We start from the raw sequence: 5,432 nt of genomic DNA on the forward strand, positions 1-5,432 counted from the left end.
TTACAAGAATCTCTCTTCCAGGGAGAATATGTAAAATTTCTTGATAACTTGAATTATTCAGCAGTGGAAAATATTATATTTTTAAACCATTCATTGGTTTGTTTGTTTACCAATTTGCTACTGAAATTCTTCATTTAATTCTAAATATTTCTCAACCAGTAGACAGTTAGAGCAAAATTAATCAGCCCATTGTGCAAACACAGCTGCCATTATAACTCATGCAAAATGCACTTCCAGTAACCCAGCAATTACTTCACAGTAGGACTAACAATTTTCCCCATGAAAAGTGTGGTGCTGGTTGCTTTATAAAAAAATCAACATAATGAAGGGTTTCTGTTAAATTTGGTGGTAATATAAGGAAGTGACACTTTCATAAGAATTATCCTGCAGCCTCAGTTCAAGTCTCATCAAATTCCAGCAGAGCCTTATGAATTGCCTGGAGGGAAAAGAAACAAATGTTGTGGAGTTACTATACAAAATCGTGTACAGGAAGTGAACATCACCTCTTTTCTGAACCAAACTCTCTTGTAATAGTGAATCCCCAATAAATTGCAAGGAGTGTTTTGCTTGGCAGGACTGAATAAGGAGATCTTGGTGAGAAGACTCAGAATCGCTAATCCTGAGTACAGCAGGATGACAACTGTTGTTTATTTTCTTAGATGATTTGGACTTCTACTAGCAATACTTTATCAATTTTTCCAGGGTTTATGGAAGCCCTTGAAAATAATCATGAGATTTGCTAATAAAATTGATCAGAAACGCTAACAGCCACCCCATTACTGGATCTGTCCATCCACTCACTTGTGAAACCTTCAGTGTATGACTGGTGCTAATTCCAGACAGATCAGCATTACTAGAGAATACATTAGTAATGCCCATTTCCATGAAGAAATCTTTGACATTATAAGGGGCATTAATAGAAATGCTTGGTAAGTGCAGATGTAATCTCAAGCAAAGAAAACAAAACAGCAGTGAAACATGGAAGTCTTGTTTCAACCAGAAGGCTGGATAGTTTGCAGTTCAATGACAGTTGATAGTATTCTTCTAATTCCTAATCTCTTTGCTGGTAGCATTTATATGTGGACACCCAGAGAGATGCCCAAATCCATTTTCTTGTATATACAGTTCTTTGATTTTAATTACACTTGAATAAAAATGACATCCCAGTGTCAAGACATATGTACCCAGCAGAATTTTATGACTAGAAGATTACAGAGAAAAAGCAGACCAGTTTAGAAAGCTCAAAAGGAGGGAAAAGGAGAACAAAATCTAGGATAGAGTGAAGCAAATGAATTAGTTATTAACAACATACAATCAAAAAATAAAGAAGTATAGTAACCAAAATATAGCCAAATAAATCTTCAGTTAATCATTGCAAGACCATGTCCACTTCTTTCAGTCAGAGAGATTGCAGTTGCTAATCAGTCATGCTCCTCTCTGGTTTATCTTTGGAATAATTTAAAATCCCATTTATGAAATTACTACACTAAATCCAGGAGAAGGAGATCTGAAATTGATGCATTCTATTAATATTGTTTCCCAAAATATAGTAATTAAACTACCTAGAGTTATCTGGTTTTAATTTACTGCTGTTTCCTTGGAAAGAGCATTTTCCACTTGTTACATCTTTCCATCATCAGGCAGAATGAACAATGCTTGCGCAGTGCCCTTGGAAGGCATCTCTACCACTTCACAAAAGAGATCCCGCTCATACTAGCTGTTGTAGTCACTCTCACTGCATCATGTTAACTCTGGTACATTCATTTGTATTCACAAAAAGAATAATCCTCGTGGGTATTTGCAGAATCAAAAGAATTTTCCCAGGCAGCTAGTGAGGAGGAGACAGTGTTGCACTTGATCATATGAATATCATAAAAATGACTAATATAAATTAGACCACATGTGAGAAAGCTGAGAAACTGTTTATGGGAGAGGAATATTACTAAGTCACTTCAGCATACTGCTGAACACATGATTTAACATTTTATCTGGGCAATAAGTTCAGCATAAAGTCCTGTCTTGCTGAAAAACAACCAAAGCTTGATCAAGACCAGCTGAGAGGGAGAATCTTGCTCTTGTTGTAGCCATACTTCCCCATCTTTTGTTTTTTCTTTTATGATACCTAAATGCACCTACTGTAAGACTTGGCCACAGTATAATGTAATGTTTTTCTTGTCCTTCCATTTTCCCATGTTAGGAGACGCGCCAGACCAGATGCACACCGACTGCCCACAGCCTGATGAGGCGTTCTTCAAAAGAATGAAGGATTCTAGCCTCTAAGCAGGGTTTCATAAGCACAGATCCTCAACCTGGGTCCCAAGATTTTACACATATAGCTAATAGATCTATCACTGTACTAGAGATCCCGGCAGTGAAAGGATGTCAGTCCCCTAATAGACTGACTGGCACAGCATCGACATTTCAGAAACATCCTTAGCTTCTATGTCCCAGACGAGTGACACTGCAAGCTATGAGGTGTCCATGGCTATGAGGCAGCCAACTAGAGTGAGATTTCTCCACATACAAATTTTGGACAAACTATGCCAAAACCAAGTAATTTCTCAACAATCAGATACTTTGCTCTTGACAAAATAAAACCCTTACTTTGAAAGTCCTCCACAGTTTAGATCTTTCCCTACACTTCTTTTTTTTTTGCTTCAAAATCATCCACTGGAATATAATATTTTATATTTTACCTTTAAAATAAATGTAGTTAACAAGAACTAATATAGTATTTGCATCAAGATGAGCAATTAATTCAGGAACTTACCCCTGGTTTTTTTCCTTTATATAGCTGTTGATTTGCAGCTCAGCTTCTTCCGGTTTATGATAATCGGTAGAAAAAAAATCTGCTTAAGAAAATTGTTGAATATTTTGTAAAAATGTCTCCTGTAGTTCATAACCAATAGCTGGGAAAACATTTCCTATATTTAATGTGATATTAACATCAGTACAGTTCAGTACTGCTAAAACTTTGTGAAAATTTTCATGTACATCATGTATGCTATACCTGAATCCGGGTGGTTGCCTTAGAGCCAACAGCTAATGTGGCAAAGGCAATGGAGATGCTTATAGGAGAAAAGAAAATGTTTTTATCATCTTCCTTTGATATAGCCTGCTTGTAAAATCTAAATGCAAAATCTGTGTATTTGGAGCCTTGCTTTTGACAGTTATGCTTTAATATATTTTCTGTTCCATCAAGTAGATCTGTATTATTGACTTTATGGCAAACATTTACGAAGTGCCACTGTGTGACAACACAGACCAGCAAGGAATAAACACAGGTACAGGTGATACTTCATTCTCTTTTCAAATCGTTCTGTTATAAAATAAACAACCATTAGATGAGCACAAGGCAATGATGAGCTTGGTAGTAAGAAATAATGAATAGTTTGTCATGATAAATATTATATAGCACAACTGTAAATATCCAACATACATAAAATATTTAAGGTATATAAGTAAATAATATTGTGTCATTAACAAATCAACATTGATTGGACAAATTTAATCAAGATCTTGAGGAAAACATCAGGTTCAATAAAATTATATTTTCTACTCTGCTGAAAAGACAGTTTTCTTCCTTAGTGGTAATGAAAGTTTAGAGTCAAAGTCCATAATAATCTCTATTAATAATAATATTTTATTTCCTGGATCATATAGGGTACATCTGAACAAACCACACTGCTATGAAGTAAACAGGTGTGTGGGTTTCAAATACTCCAAAGCAACGCCTAAATATAGTTTGGAAAATGCAAAGAATCTCGGGAGTTCACAATCAGTTATCATACCTATTCAGTGCACCCTAAGTTCATACTCCTGTTTACTTCATCACTGCTAACTCATGGCCAGTCATTGGCCACAGCTGATAAGTGAAGGATGAAAGCTTCACATAAATATACACATAAAGTTCAAAGCAAAAAGCAAGGCAAAAACCTGGAAGAAACTGATACTATGGCAGCAGGGCACTCAAAACTGGGTATAAATATATAGGAAATACCAGACAGTAAGGGACTTTTAGGAACAGAGAGATCCCCTCTTTTAGGGTCTGCAACAAATGTTTCTAACTTGTTAAAGTGACTGCATCTCTCACCTGATAACCCGATAGCCACAGCTGCATAGCATGTGTGGCTCCCTCTAGAGCAGCAGGAAGTACATGAGTCCAGGAAGACAAAAGGAACACACATTCCATTCAAAAATCAAAGGACATTCTAGATTAATCCCCTTGGAAATGGGGGGTTTCTTCTTCTAATGCTGGCATGGAATGCTTCACAAGCTTCCAGTCCTTCAGAGCAGCTGGAACAAGTCTCTAGTTAACTGAATTTACTTCTCCATTTTGTGGAGGTATCCCCCATCAAATCTTTTCAGAATTGAGGAATCTATGAAAATAAGGTTCTTTGTACCTTACAGATCTGATATAAAATCTTTTCTCCAGCTTTTCTATTGTTATGATTACTTCTCCTGTTCCCAGCCAAAAGTCTATTAGAATTCTTCTCTTCTAGGAATTGATTTTCCAAATTCTTAATAAGGTGAGGTCCTGTTGGTCTCTTGTTCATTCCCAGATTCACTCTACCTACCTCCTAAACAAGATCTAGGTAAAGTTTCTGTTAGCTCCTGTAGTTGCAGGATTGTTGGTAATTAACCGATTTATTTATTTATTTATTTGTATTGTAGTTTTTACTGTTTGTTTTGTCTTGGTTTGTTTTGTTTATAGACAACGTATATACTAAATCCATGATCTTATATTTCCTGGAATGTGAATATGCTCACTGTATTTGACAACTGCTGTGACCTGCAGTGAGATGAGATCATGTTAAATTTTAATATCACAACACAAACATTTAATATCCAAAAATTTTAATATCACTAACACAAAATGTGTAGTATGGACATAGATGGAAATATGAATCAAACATTAGCAGCTATTTTAATCAGAATTTTCTCCCTTTCTTCCAGAAAAACAAAATAAAATCTTCCAATATTCCAGATAAATGAAGAAACAACATAGTGCACAGTCTCTTTCAAAAGTATTTGTTACTTATCATAGACTATCCATCTCTAGCTATTGGAAAAATCACGAAATTAAGTGAAAAACAAGATGTTTTTTGTCTGTCATCACCACTTATTCCCTCCATACATGAATTAACCTAAATTGGAAAGAATTTCTGAAGTAAAGAATATGGATTAACTGCATTTGTTAGGCATAACTCTGTTCTTAACTTCTACTGATAACAGGCTGATTCCAAAACCTCTCTTAGCATTACTTCTACCAAAACTTGGAATACCAGAACTGAAATATTGTCACCTAGTTTTCCCCACATAACTTTCTCTTTAGAAATGTCAAACATATTAACTTTAACATTCTGAAATTAGAAAACTCAAGCCACTAAGATTTTTTGGTTAGCCAAGACATCATAAAGACATAATTAACT

General features: G+C 35.4%; 1 pseudogene; it reads right to left on the bottom strand.

Annotated features, from left to right (window-relative positions):
* Positions 1 to 248: 248 nt before the first annotated feature.
* LOC128087140 (alpha-1-antiproteinase-like) lies at positions 249 to 3,302 on the bottom strand (annotated as a pseudogene).
* Positions 3,303 to 5,432: the final 2,130 nt, after the last annotated feature.

The sequence above is a fragment of the Tympanuchus pallidicinctus genome, unplaced genomic scaffold (assembly GCF_026119805.1).
Source record: "Tympanuchus pallidicinctus isolate F22 unplaced genomic scaffold, pur_lepc_1.0 scaffold3, whole genome shotgun sequence".
NCBI classification, from domain to species: domain Eukaryota; kingdom Metazoa; phylum Chordata; class Aves; order Galliformes; family Phasianidae; genus Tympanuchus; species Tympanuchus pallidicinctus.